The sequence below is a fragment of the Phacochoerus africanus genome, chromosome 9 (genome assembly GCF_016906955.1).
Source record: "Phacochoerus africanus isolate WHEZ1 chromosome 9, ROS_Pafr_v1, whole genome shotgun sequence".
In the NCBI taxonomy this organism is placed as follows: domain Eukaryota; kingdom Metazoa; phylum Chordata; class Mammalia; order Artiodactyla; family Suidae; genus Phacochoerus; species Phacochoerus africanus.
Genome location: NC_062552.1, coordinates 63,425,367 through 63,441,057, shown reverse-complemented (window position 1 = coordinate 63,441,057; position 15,691 = coordinate 63,425,367).

Below are 15,691 nucleotides of genomic sequence, written 5' to 3'. Positions count from 1 at the left end.
TCCCCATGGGGAACTTCACTTTCTTTCTCTTCTTCTCTCCCCTAAAACATAAAAAAGAGGAAGTCCTGAAATCAGTAATGGGTTGCATAGCATAGAGAAGGCATTTGATGCATATTTGTAGAAATAAGTAAACTTAGTATTGGGGGGGGGAAAGTTGACCTCTCCAAACAAAAAATATAATTTAAAATGTGAACATGGATTTCAGTAATTCGCAACAAAAAGTGAGCGCTTACTGCCAGAATATAGAAGGTAATCATATATGTTTTGTATCGGTAATCATCAGCCGATATGCATTTCAGTCTTATATTAATGTGCTTTAATGTTCAAAATAATAAACTTCTATATAAATGCATATAAGTTCCTTGATCTCACTCTATGTTAGTTTTCTAAATCAAAGCAAGTTTAAAGTAAAATAAATTGGTTCTCAGAGATGAAATAGTTCAAAAGACCAGGGCATTTTTTTTTTCTTAAGTGCAAATCTGGACTTAGGTTTAGAATTGCACGTCTGGAAAAACTATTCATAATCTGCTTCTCTCCTTTTCTTTTATTTTTGCACATATTTATTTTGGCCAGCTGGCAAGACAGATCTTTTTCAGGGGCTCAGCCTACAGTCTGAATGTGGTTCTTCAAAACCAATCTTTGGATCAAATTCCTGTCTTACTTGCTCCGGTGTCTGAACAGTGTTGATGTCACGGGGCCATGGTGATCCAGTTGTCTGTCCCAAAAGCCTGGTGGCTTGCCAAGTAAAGAGGTTAGCTAGGAGGCCACACGCTACCCTGCCTCACGAGGGCAAGGATGTTGTCGTACGGTCCTTGGGCAATCTGTCTCACCTTTGCATCTCCCAGGTCAGCCGATTACTCTGAAGGTAGACACAGGGGTCCCCAGATAAAATAAATGGTCTCTCACTTCCTTCCCAGCATGGTTGTCACCTGGTGTAGTTCTGTCAGTACATCTTTGGGCTCACACAAAGGTTAGTTCAAGGAGGACGGGGCTGGAAAGTTATTCTAACTGAATGTGGGATTTTTCACTTCTATCAGCTATAACGTTGGAACACAAACCACAGGATGTTTAAAGGGTTCTATACCTCACAGTCCCATAATCTTGAATGTGTCTCAAGTGTTGTGGTCATAACATGGAAACATTCTGCTGGTAAACCCCCTGAGCATCTTGCCTTCCTTCCACTGTGGTCATCTATAGACTAAATGGCCACTTTTTTTTTGTCTTTTGTCTTTTTTGTTGTTGTTGTTGTTGCTATTTCTTGGGCCGCTCCCTTGGCACATGGAGGTTCCCAGGCTAGGGGTTGAATCGGAGCTGTAGCCACCCGCCTATGCCAGAGCCACAGCAACGCGGGATCCGAGCCGCGTCTGCAACCTACACCACAGCTCACGGCAACGCCGGATCGTTAACCCACTGAGCAGGCAGGGACCGAACCCGCAACCTCTTGGTTCCTAGTCGGATTCGTTAACCACTGCACCACGACGGGAACTCCTAAATGGCCACTTTTATCTTTCCCTGCTTGAGATAGATGAGGCATTATGGCGTAGAAAGACAATGGGTCTGGTTGTCAGAAGTAGGTTTTCTAGTCCCATCTCTACCAGTTGTGTCCACTCAGCTGCTGTGAACCAGCTTTCAGGATAGGGTCCACAAGTCACTTCTAGCCTTAAGATCTGTGGATTGGATGGGAATAGTATTACCTGCTCAGCCTACCCAACTGGGTTGTTGTGGAATTAAAGGAGATCATATTTATGAAAGTACTTTGTAAGTCCTCTACAAAAGATTAAGGAATATGATACTATTAATTCCTTCTGAAGAATCAAAATAGCTTGCAATTTACTTTTAATCTTCAAGACTGTGTATATATCTTTTGTATTTAGGTCTTTAATGATGTATACCATAATGCAAGACAAATGAACACACTAATCTCTCTCTCACTAAGATGTTACTTCAAGTCATTCTAAAGCAAGAGGCTATAGGGAGGAACTGTTTTTTTTAAAAAAACAGAGGTAAAATTAATCCCCAGGTACAGAGGGTTCTGAACCTGTTCCCTACTCCTTTCAAAGTTCTGAGAAGCAGGCTGGTTTACTGTTTCACACCAGACACTGCTTAAACAGAGCTGGGGACTCAACATAATATCTCCCCCAGGTGGGGAAAAAAGTGCTGTGGTCCAGAGCACCCCAAAGCTAGGGACCAGTGGGTGGTGATGGCAAGAGGGGCACACTCAGAGCCCAAAGGGAAATAATGATATTCTTTTTTCCCCCCTGGCTGTCACTGTTGAGACACACAGCATTAAATTAGGTCATTTATCCAGTTGTGATATTAAAAAAATATTTTCCATTGTTCCAACTCACAGCATGACACAGAAACTAAAATAGTTCTACTATTTTATATCTATCTATCTATCTATCTATCTATCTATCTATCTATCTAATCTGTTATCTATCTATCTATTTATCAATGTCTATACTTGGATGCAGTTAAGAATACCATAGAAAAAAATAAGAGTACTCTTTGGGGTACTGAGTGTTCCTTAGGGGTACTGAAATGAATTCTGCATGTACATTAGTCTTCTTTGAGGACAGGAACCATGTCTTAGGCTTTTTTTATATGCTCTCCCCTACCCTAACAGCATCAGATCTAACTTTTGGTCCATAGCATGTACTTGATAACTTGATACTTAATAACTTGGTACTTGATAGTAGGTATTGATGAAGAGATGGATGCTCAGAGAGAGAGAGAGAACCACTGAGGGAGGAGACCCCATTCTTACTCCTCTGCTCTCATGTCCTTGAGTTTTGAGCATATGGTTAAAGCTAATGGTTAAGCACTATCCTTACAACTGCTAGTGAAACTCAGTAAGGTGTTGCAAAGTACCCTGGGGAGGAGGATGCCAAAGGAACTCCCCGCCCTTTGCCCACTCTTCCATACGATGAAATCTAGATCACCTCAAGGTAGAAGGAAGAGGAGTCATTGAAAGTGATTTTTTAAAAAATCAGGCTTCTGGAGAATGGTACAGATCATATGAAGGGGGCCAGCAGAGTTTATAATGGTACTGAAATTTAATTTCAATGCTGACCTTTTATTTGACATTTTAGATAATGCTATGGATGTGCTCAGTTATTTGTTCTTAATGTATTTTCCATCTTTTAGGGGCTCTAATCTACTTATATTCAAAGTCAATAAAAGAATAAAGTAAATTTTTGGCTTAAAAATCCACTTTTAAAAAAGGAGCTCATTCACAATAGCAACAAAATATGCAATGAATACGAATTAAGCAATATTTAAGACTATGGAAAAAGTGTCAAACTTTACAAAGGCAAAAGAAAATATTGGAAAGAAAAATCATGTTCTGAAATGAGAGGAGTTCATTATATATTTGTTGATTTTTGAAAATACATATATGAAGTTACAAATTCTATTAGAACTTAAAACACAGTTCTGAAGTTTATCTGATCAGATTGACAAAAGTTTAAAAGCTTGGAAACCCTAAAATCTATGAGGCTGTGGAGCAATGGAAACTCTTATATGCTGCTAGTAGCAAAGTAAATGTGTAAGTACTCTGGAGAGCAAAAGGGCAATACCCCATATAAAGTTGAAGGGTGTATACCCCACAACCTGGCAGCTCTACTGATCAGTACACCTCCTCAAGAAATTCCTATTTGTACATGTGAAGATAGGGACAAGAGTGTTCACAGCAAAAGAAACCACCTAAAACTTCATTTACAAGGTAGTGGATAAATAACTTAAATGATACATTCCATTCCTACAATGGAATATTAGGAAACAATGAAAATGAAAGACTAGAGCTACATGTATCAGTTGCACAAACTTCGCAAACATAATATTGAACACTATCAGTGTAAAACAAGTGAATATATTAATACGCATAGTAAGAATTTAAGTGAAAGGGCCTTAAGATGTAGTGGGTACACGAGGGTTCATTTTATTCTTCTCTATGCCTTTTAAATGGTTTAAAATTTCCAAAACGTCTTGAAAAATGTAAAAGGATAAATGGGTGAGACTAGCACAATTTCTATTTGAACAAAACAAAGCCATCATGAGGCCCTCACCATACCATACCAGGTATTATGAGGGATTATAAAGCTAAAATAAAGTGCATGGCATGGGCGGAGGAATGGGATGATGATTAAAAGAAAAAGTACAAATTTATCAAACTGGTCCATTTATAAAAATTTGGTATTTAACTAAATAGGGGAACAGTGAAAAGGGAATGAAATTTTTACCAAATAGTGTTTGGACAACTGGATAGCTACTTGCAAAACACACAGGGACAAACCATGGCTAACTATCTGCCACCATGTGCCAAGATAAATTCAAAGAGATTAAAGAAATTTAAACATCAAACAAATTCACAAGAATGGTATAAAAATTTGTTGAGTATTTATATAATCTTGAGTGTGGTAGATTTTCTTTCTTTCTTTCTTTCTTTCTTTCTTCTTTCTTTCTTTCTTTCTTTCTTTCTTTCTTTCTTTCTTTTTTTTTTTTTTTTGTCTTTTTGCCATTTCTTGGGCCACTCTCGCAGCATATGGAGGTTCCCAGGCTAGGGGTCCAATTGAAGCTGTAGCCACTGCCCTACGCCAGAGCCAGCAACGCGGGATCCAAGCCACGTCTGCAACCTACACCACAGCTCACGGCAACGCCCGATCGTTAACCCACTGAGCAAGGGCAGGGATCGAACCTGCAACCTCATGGTTCCTAGTCGGATTCATTAACCACGGCACCATGACGGGAACTCCAGATTTTCTAAATCTAACAACAAATCCAGACATCGTGAAAGAGAAAGGTGGATAGATATGGCCATGTACAAATTTAAACTACTCTACATCAAAAAATACTATAAAAATGACAAAGCATATTAAACATATTTACAACATACATGAAGACTTGTTGAACATAACAATGAGCCCTACCACAAGAGGAAAAAAATACAAATTTCATTTATTTTTAAAGTTTTATTGAAGTAGAACTGATTTACAATGTTGTGATAATTTCTGCTGTACAACAAAGCGATTCAGTCATACATGTACACACATTCATTCTTTTTCATATTTTTTTCCCATATAGATTATCACAGATTATTGGGTAGAGTACCCGGTGTATACAGCAGGTCCCTGTTGGCCAACCATTCCACATACCACAGTGCGCATATGCCAGTCCCAAACCCCCAGTCCATCCCTCCCTGCAACCCATCCCTTTTGGTAACCCTAAGTTTGTTTTCAGTCTGTGAGTCTGTTTCTGTTCTGCAAACAGGTTCATTTGTATCCTTTTTTTAATTCCACATATAGGTGATGTCATGTGATGTTTGTCTTTCACTGTTTGACTTACTTCCAAACATACAAATTTTAAAATGGGCAAAAAATATAACTCCAAAAGGAAGAAATCACACAAATAATATACATTATAAAATATTTAAATACACAAATAATAAAATATAATAACAATATCCAGTGTTTAAGCAAATGGCCACTTTCATTCATTGCAAGAGGGAAATTAAATTGGTCTAAGTGTTCTGAATGATTTGGCAATAATCAAAAACCCTTTAAAATATACCTATCCCTTGACCTAGACATTAGACTTCTATAAATGTGTCATAAGAAATGATTAGAAATATAAGCAAATATTTGGATAGCATGCCCTTAAAAGTTCTGTTTTTAAGATGAGAAAATAAGGAAACACTCTAAAATCTACAAAATCTAAATCTACAAAAGCATATAGGTTAAATGACTTATGGTCTGTTTATACCATAACATGTTATTTCTCTGTTAACTGTGTATCATAGCTGAATTTTTTTTTCCATAGCAAGATGTTCACAATGTATTGTTAAATATATAACTACAAGATAATGTGGAAGTATGCTTTTGCTTACATAAGTATCTAGAAGAATATTTAAAATATTGTGTTAATACTCAATCTTTGGTTCGACTGAGGGGTTAAAGATTTTTCTTAATTTTGTTTATATATATTTTTCTAAATATATATTTTTTGCTAAAGGTGTATTTTCTACATTTTTGAAAAGAGAAAAAAATTGACATTGAATTTTTAAGTCCTTTTTTAAAATTTTGAAACTGTAAAGCAATTCTAAAATTAAAAGCAAATATTCATGAACTGTAGGAGTCATGGAAGCATTTTCTATAAGTAGAAATTATTAGCTTTGATTACAACTAACAGGTGTTGGATAGATTTCATGGAATTTTGACCATCGTTCCAGTTAGTATTCATAAAATGTGTGAAATAAAGTATATTGCACTTATCATATATTTAATACCTGAAAAATAAGATTCTTTGTATCTCTGGGCTATTACCATTATTTTTACATAGTTAACTAGGAAAATACCCCTGTAGAAAAAAGATGTTTTCACCAGTTTTTAGGAAAGAGTTTGTGCATTAACGACTTTATAAGTTGTTTGAGTAAATAAATAATATGTGCCTAGGGATTGTGGGCCATGAAACAGCTCCCCACCCCTGAGGTGAGGAGAGATTGTGTGGCATCCAGAAAACCTTCCTGGAGGATATGCCCTTTGTTGGTAAGCATGGGTGAGAATTATTTTCTATATGATAATTAAGCTGTTCATTACGTCTGCCCTGCCCCTCTCTCCAGCAGACAGATTTCTTTTTTTCTTGTCTTTTTGGGGCTGCACTCGTGGCATATGGAGGTTCCCAGGCTAGAGGTCCAATTGGAGCTGCAGCTGCTGGCCTACACCACAGCCAGAGCAATGTGGGATCCGAGCTGCGTCTCCAACACCGCAGCTCACAGCCATGCCAGATCCTTAACCCCTTGAGCGAGTCCAGGAATCCAACCTGTGTTCTCATGGATGCTAGTCAGAAACTAGTATCTGAGCCACAGCGTTTCTGCTGAGCCACAAACGGGAACTCCCAGATCTTTCTAATTATGATTGGCATAGCTGTTATTTGTGAATTTTCACTCTCTGAGCACATAGAAATTTGGCAGCCTAAAACAGTGTTCTGTGCAGTAGAAGAATATAAGTTTAGGACTGAAAACTGATGAGCGATCCTGCTTGTTCATGTTACTGAATCAAGTCATTGTCAGGTCTCTCTTCCGCTAAGGAATCCTTTTAATGCAGCAAATTAGACTCTTTGAGCTGGTGCACTCATTGCTCCATTTCCTAGCAATCCTAACTTTCTGACCACATTTCCCACTATTTTCTTTCCTGTATACCCCTGCCCAGACAGTGGAACCACCTGCTTTTCTTTTTAAGCATATCCAACCTTTCCTTTTTCAATGCCATTGCTCAGATGGTTTCTCTTTGAGAATGCCTTCTGCATCACCTTTGCACACACTCATTTTTACCTCAACCCTTAGCTCCTACACAAAATCTTTCCAAATTCTCCCAACATAGAAATCATCTCTCTTTACCACCCTGCCAGTGCAGACTTTATCTGTGACTATATAGTGTCCATTTTTTTTTTTTTTTTTTTTTGCTATTTCTTGGGCCGCCCCTGCGGCATGTGGAGGTCTCCCAGGCTAGGGGTCCAATCGGAGCCATAGCCACCGGCCTACGCCAGAGCCACAGCAACGCGGGATCCGAGCCACGTCTGCAACCTACACCACAGCTCACGGCAATGCCGGATCGTTAACCCACCGAGCAAGGGCAGGGACCGAACCTGCAACCTCATGGTCGGATTCGTTAACCACTGCGCCACGACGGGAACTCCTATAGTGTCCATTTCTAACTGTATGACAGATATTTGTGTACTTATAGCAGCTTTTAGTGCTACTTTAAGCTTTTAGATGGGAAGACCTACGTGTAAATTACTTTTGTTTTGCAAAGCACTTAACCCAGTGCCTTGAAATAGAAACATTTGTTGGATTAATGAATGAATGAAATGCCTAATTATGACCCTAGGCACTAAACCCCTGAGTTCATTTGCATCTAATTTGCATTTCCTGGGCCATCTACCCTGGTGGTCCTGTTAACAGTAACGCACATACTTTTGGTTCTTGCCTCCATCACTGCTATGGGCTTCTATTTAGGTCTCCTCGGAGTCTCATGGTAAGTTGTGGGGGGCCCTGAGTACTATGTCCAGGGGATTCATACCCACAAACAAACCTCAGTGGCCGTTATGTCAGCAGCTGCCATCTGTTCCTATAAAGCTCTGCCTTCCTTTGGTAACTTTTCTAATAGAGGCTTCTGTTGCTGATTAAAAGCCCCTTGGAGGACCTCACCAATATGGACTCTGCTAGGATTCTCCTTTATGTATCTTGTCAAGGGCCTGACTCCAGGGTAAGATGCAGTGGTCCCCAAGAAGTCAGGACAGAGAGGAGCCAGGGGCCAGCCTACTGCTCTTCACTGCCCCATTGATATGGTATCCTGCCTGCCAGATCCTTTCACTTATTCTTTTTTTTTTTTTTTTGGTGGGGGGGGCGGGGGGTGGTGGTGGTAAAAAATTATCCATCTCTTTTTGTTATGAGAGCCTTATTCTCACAGTAAGAGTCTTAAAAATAGAAACCATATCAGTCATCTATTTAACCAATCCCTACAGCATTTTAGAAGCAACTAGAGAATTCCACAATGAGCAGATTTAGAAACCTCGAATGAGGGAGGCTGACTATAAAGTAGGCAAAGCGTGTCAGTCCTCTAAATGGCAAAAACACCAACAACCATAACCAGCCTCCTTAGCCATTTAACCTACTATTTTGTGTCTTTCCTGCATCGGCTACGGCCACCCTTTGGCACACTTGGAAGTGTTGGCTTCAGGGCAGCCTCAGGACTTCACTATGTTGAATACAGAATGTGTCTCTTCGGTGCCACAACTGAGAGGATGAACTGTCACTTGGGTGGAGGAGCACCCCTTGGGGGTGGGAAAGGGAGTCCCCCTCTGCAGGTAGGCGAGGACAAAAACGCCTCACTTTCCTCCACGGTGAAGACAATGGTGCCCTTACCGTTTTGCACTTCATTTCCCTTGAGCTGCTGTCCTCTCTCCTATGCTGGCAAGTGTATGAGTTTGGCAAGGAGGTTGGCAAGCATTTCACAAGACAGTAAAGGTTAAGGTACGGTGGAGGTTGTTTAGTGCAGAATTGTAAATATTTGTTAAAGGCTTGTGGAGCTGCTTCTTTTGATACCTCTAATCCACCGAGACAGAAATAACTTCAAAGCCATGCCTAGTCTGACTTGGTCCTCAACCAAAGGGAAAGATCAGCTACTGCTAAAGTATGTTTTCACTCATAGCCAGGCAGCCTGCCTTAGCAGGCATCCTGGAGATGAATCATCAGTTAATTGTCTCCGGGCACTTGTACATGTGCTTAGGAACGTCAGCAGGGCAGGAGTGGAGCTGCATGAATACATGTGAAGGGGCCTTTAGTGTACACCGTTCCGTGCTGTCAACAGCGGAACGAGAAGTAAGGCTTGTGTCCATTCAGAAGGATGGGCTGAGCTGGCTCCTCTGCCCAGAGCACAGCAGGCTTCCTGCTGTGCTGCTCCAAGTGGCATGAGAGAAGGATGCCTTTCCAGCTTCTCTAGGGAGTTCAGAGTAGGGATGTCCGAATTTTCCTGTGAGATCTGAGCATCTGAGGAGGAGAGGAGAGTGATTTGGAGGCTCTCTTACGATTGCAAATGGGTTTTGAAATTCCGGTAAATTTTTTTTTCCATATTTTAAATTTCTGTAGGAAATTGCCATTGAATCCAGTTTCTTGCTTTTCTTCCATCTCCATATTATACTCTTATGTTCGTCTCATCGATCTTATTTGTTCCCCAAAGCAATGAAGAACAGACAGGAGTGGGAGTTTCCATTGTGGTGCAGTGGAAACGAATCCGACTAGGAACCATGAGGTTGCAGGTTTGATCCCTGGTCTCCCTCAGAGGGTTAAGGATCCAGCATTGCCATGAGCTGTGGTGTAGTTCACAGATGAGGCTTGGATCCCACGTTGCTGTGGTTGTAGCGTAGGCTGGCAGCAACAGCTCCGATTGGACCCCTAGGCTGGGAATCTCCATATGCCACCAGTGAGGCCCTAGAAAGACCAAAAAAAAAAAAAAAAAAAAAGGAGTGAATGGAACACATGTTGCCATCTCTAGGGAGAAATGGATTACATGACTGACTATGTCTGACTAATGAACACTCTAAAAAGAGTGAACAGAGACATTTTTACATCTTCTACTGTTCCCAACATCACTTAAATATTTAACTTAATAATAGTGGTATTATTACTACTATCTTTATAGGCAATACTACAAACTTCTTACTATGGATTCTTGGCTACGAGCAAGTGTAAATTCTACTCTATCATGTTTTATGTCTAAATTGTTAACGTCATATAACTCGACTTAACAACTGAAGAGAGTTTCGAAACTTTGGAAAATCTCTGGGCTGAAGTCTGCTTTTTCCGTGGCCATTGCTTCCTGAATTTGAGGGTGAGGCTTGAGGCTGGACGTCAGCCTCCCAGCCACGTTCACCAGTAGAATCATTCTCTGAAGGACTCTCACAATTATTCAGTGGAAGAAACTCTGGGCTAGCCAAAGAGCACTCAGGAGGTAGGAGAAGGTCTGAAATCATGGATACTGATGTAGGAAATGTTTCATCAAGGAGAGTGCTATCAGATTTAATGTCTCTGAGTTTGATAAGAAAGAGCATTGATATAAGTCTATGTATTATTCTTCATATTTGAAGAATTTCTATGTAAATTTCTTCACATTTGTATTTTCACATTTAAAAAACACTTTATATTCATTTTTGAATTCTTCCTTACAATAGCCCTCTGAAGCAGATATTAATACTATGAAATTTAGGCTTAAAGCAATTAAAGTTACAAAAGTTATTCAAGCACAGAGCTAAAATTTGAATCCATGGTGACTCATCCCCAGGCTAGTACTCTTTCTGTGACAGATCTGATTCATATGGCCAATCGAAAGTCAGAGACTGTAGCAGGAAGTTTATGTGTTCCAGACAACATCTAAGGATTTTTTGTTTGGGGAGCAGCTTAATTAGGATGAGTTAGCAGAGCAGTGATTCCAATTAGTGAACTTCTGAGGTAAGCCAGGAGCAAGGAAACAAGAAGCTTGAATGAAGATGGTGGCAGATGAGAAGGAAAGGAAGGTCAGGCTGATGTTTTACAAAGGAAAACATTTATTAGAGGACCTGGTGCCTGGGTGTGAGAGACAGAGTAAGGCAGGAATAGATACTCTTCTGTTAAGGTTCAAGTGTATCTTGGCATGTTTGTCAAATGGGAGGGAAGGCCCCATAGGAGGTAATTTGCATACGGCTTTTACTATTTCTTAGAGGAAGGACATCTGGCTCCTTTGGGTGATGGAGAAGGGTTATTTATTCCATGCCCAGGGCTTGGTCTATATCTGAGACAAGTGGAGAGAGAAGCAGAAGGCAGAAGTGATGAAGGTGTTTTCACAAAAGATTTTGTGAAAAATGTGGGGCACAAGTCAGGCTGTTTCAAGGTCCAAGAAACAAAGTGGGACATGGAGCTGGAATGAGAGGCCCTCTTGAAGTTTTGTTGTAGAAGAAGCATAGCTCAGACCTGAGAGGCCTGAAGGGGATGTGCATTTTTAGGCAGATGGTGTGTTTTGCAAATTTGGGAGATGAGAGACAGCTCTGTGGCAAGAATTGGCATCCCCTCAGAAGGTACTGGTAGCAGGGCAGCACCTGTGCTCACGTAGAGGGAGCAGGTGCAGACTCATCAGCACGTGAGATGAGACACATCCAGGGCATCTCAGTGGCACCTGGCTGGGGTGAGGGGAGGGCCCTGCAGGTGGGGACAATGGGCCAGGAGACTGAATTACTGCTATTGATGTAGTTATTTCCAAAAGTTGGTGAGCCCTGGGGACATTCTGGGTCTCACTGGGACCCACACTGAGAATATTAATGTATAATTTAACGAGGAGACACCGTCCATACCTGAGTTAGGATCATTTAAGGATTGAGACCAGAACAACAAAAATGAGCTTATTCATACAAATGTAACTTAATCCTTGCCTATTTTAAGCTTCTTATTGTGCCTTGTTACTTGATGGGACTTGGTCTGGCAACGTCCTTGGTGTTTAAGAGGTTATATTTTCAGAAAATGAGGGATTTTTTTTCCCCCTACTTGCATGTTTCAAAATGCTTTCACGGTATGCGAAGAAAGCCACTTGATTAAAGCGTTTGCAGTTTACATTAAATCCTTTTCTTCTTTCCAAAGAATTCAAGGTTCTGGCACAAACTAAAAGGGTTAAACTACACCTGGCCCTTTCATTGTGTCATTTCACAAGCAGCGAATATTGTGAGTAAAGTCCAAAATATGAGTCTTCATGCGAATATTCTGTAATTTCTTTCCCCCCACGCCCCTCTGCACTCTGCGTCCCACCCCTTACATCTCACCATGTCAACATGTTACTCACGCATTAAGTACTGTGTGGTGGTGATGAAGCAAACTGGTGGTTTTATCACCCCTCCATCAGCGAAGAGGGAGAAAACCTGTAGAGGCTAAACTTGTTGTCTTGAAGGTTCGTTGTTACCTCCCCCATTCTTGCAAAACCCACTAACCAGAAGCTGCTGATAAAGGTTCAGTCTGCTCCTCCTGGGGTGTGTTTGAGATGCAAATGGAAAGGGCTGGCTCTTTAAACACACAAAACCCGTCTATACGCTGCCGCCAAGTGAAGATGAGCCAGTTCTAAGCCACACACTATTATTTTTCTTGCTCTGAGTGTCATTACCACAGGCTTCTGCCTCCCTCTCATTTGTCATCCTCCTCAAATAAATCGCTCCCATGGGAGACGGAAGCGGTGCTGCACCTTCCCGGCCCCTCTAAGCAGTCCAGCTTATTTTGACAGATTGCGCCATTAAAGCAAGTCTATTTAGTTAAAAACAGACTGCCAGACTTCCTTCCATAAATGCCAGTGAGAGAGGGACAGAGCTGTCCCTTGTTCTCAGCCCGGCTATTCTGCACATTGTTTCAGGCTTCTTGCATTTCGGACCGGAGGATGGAGGCTTGGCTGTGCAGCGCGGTGCCTTTCAGCAGTAGCCCTTCCTGGCGCTGCTCTGAGTCTTGCCTTGTCCCTGCTCCACAGTAGGGGGCAATGTCATTTTTTTTGGCAAGAATGCAAAGCAAACAGTTGTTGAAGGAAAAGTTTGGCAGGACATGTTACACAGGCCCAATTCAACAACAGCCTAATAATGAGTTAATTTTTGCCCATTCGTTTTATCTTTCATAATATGCTCTCAGGCAAAGTTAGCACACATAATTCATTCATTCGTCAAGTATGTATTGCGTGCCTATGATGTGCCAGGCATCGGACTTGGCAGTAAGAATACGGTACTGAAGAAACTAAAATCTTTACTCTTTACGCTTATATTCTGGGGGGAAGAGACAGGGAAAAAAATAGCATATTAGGCTGTGTGGTTCAACATAAAATGATAGGTTATCACATATTTCATAAATCTATTTTGAAATAACTAACAATGGCATATCATTTTACAGTTTATAAATAATTTTTTTACGTGTCAGGTTAAATCATAGGCAATTTCATAAGTTTCAACTTCCACATCATCTCATCTTATTCTGATAACTCTGTGGTATTATTCTTTATCCTATTTACAAAGGATGAAAGAGTGGATTATGTAAGCCCAAGATCACAGACTCACCTCAAACTCAGGTACTCGGATAGAACAGCTAAGATAAGCAAAACCACAACCATGGATCCAGTGAGTTGCCAATTTTTAAAACACTACTGGAAAAACAAAAACTCAAGGTTAGTAGTTGCTCTGTCAGTTCTTATGTGGAGAGGGATTCGAGGAATTTCAAAAATTATGCTATTGTCCCTCTCCCAGGACCCTTTCAGGCTTTGCCTCTTAGAGGGACACATACTCAGGAAACCTTGGGAGGGGGATGTGGTACAACCATTGTGGACCCAGTATACCCTTTCTAGCTTACAGTGAGATGTGATCAAAAGAACATGGTTTTTTTTTAGAGCTTCCATACCTGAGTCTGAGTTGAATCTCTGACTAGAGCTAGAGACTACATTTAATGAGAGAGAATCTGAGGTAGTCTGGGTGGTACCAACTCTAGAAATCAGAAACTGAAACCTCCCTGAACCCTCCCTTTTCAGTGCAGGCAAAGGTCTACACTGAGGAAAATCTGCTAGGAATGGAATCCAAGTTGAGAAAAGAAATAATGATGGAGCTCTTCCTGTGGTGCAGTGGGTTAAGAGTCCGATGGCATCTGCTTGGGTCTCTGCAGCTGCGAGGGTTCAAGCCCAAGCCCAGTGCATTGAGTTAAAGGGTCTACTGTTGCCACAGCTGTGGTGTAGGTCACAACTGTGGTTCGGATTCAATTCCTGGCCCAGGAACGTCCATATGCTGCAGATGTGGCCATAAAAAGGGGAAAAAAGAAAAAAGAAATAGTGATGTAAAAAGGAATGAAAAATTCTGATGAAAATGGGAGAGGGGAACAGAGGAGACATGTCTCAGAAAGCTCAAAGACATGTATTTATCTCTTCAAAAGCAACACAAGGAGTTGCCATTGTGGCACAGCAGAAATGAATCTGACTAGGAACCATGAGGTTGTGGGTTTGATCCCTGGCCTCACTCAGTGGGTCAAGGATCTGGCATTGCCGTGAGCTGTGGGGTAGGTCACAGATGCGGCTCTGCTCCTGCATTGCTGTGGCTCTGGCATAGGCCGGCAGCTGTAGCTCCAATTAGAACCCTGGCCTGGGAACCTCAATATGCCCCAGGAGCGGCCCTAAAAAAAGAAAGCTAAAAAAAAAAAAAAAAAAAGGCAACACAAGAGGAATTCTACTGCTATGAAACTAGAAATGTTATCCACTCACCCCTCCTTCCTAAAAGTATAGTAAACCCCATCTGTCTGAAAAATAAGCAGTAGAAAAGGGATATGAGTGGATCAATACAAAACTATTCCAAAAAGGAGAATAAGAAGTAGATAACTTCCACTCAGTGAAAGATTTTAGAGTCTCCACTCAATGAAGGATTTTAGAAAAATATTTGCCCAAAGCAGATGACAATTGTAAACAAATATTTCAAAACAAGCTAAAAAACTGATAGGAATTATGAGAGAACAACAGAAATCAGAAAGATTCGAGATATTGGAGGAAAGGGACATTTAAATGAAAAAATAACAGAATTCACAAAAGATGCAGAAAGAAAAAAATTTCAGAAGTGAAAAAAACTAGGAAGAAAATAAAAGAATTTAAACACAATGAATATTGTCTTTGGGAGATAGAAAAGAGGAAAAGGAAAAAAATTTAAATTAACCAGAAAGGAAGAAACAGAATTTGAGAGTAAATGATAGATTGAAGGATTGGCAAAGAAGATTCAATATATACATGGTAGGAAAACCAAAAAAAATGGGGTACAACAAATGCTACAATTTATAATTCAAGAAAACTTTCCTAAAAGAGAAGATGATTTCAAACCTCAGGTTAAAAGGGAGAACTTGGGGAGTTCCCGCCTCAGCTCAGTGGTAATGAACCCAACCAGTATCTGTGAGAACGTGGGTTACATCCCTGGCCTTGCTCAATGGGTTAAGGATCTGGCTTGGCCATGAGCTGTGGTGTAGATTGCAGATGCGGCTCAGATCTGGTGTTGCTGTGGCGTAGGCCAGCGGCTACAGCTCTGATTTGACACCTAGGCTGGGAACCTCCATATGCCACGGGGACAGCCCTAAAAAAAAAAAAAACAACAACCAAAAAAACCAAAATTAAAATAAAAGAGAACT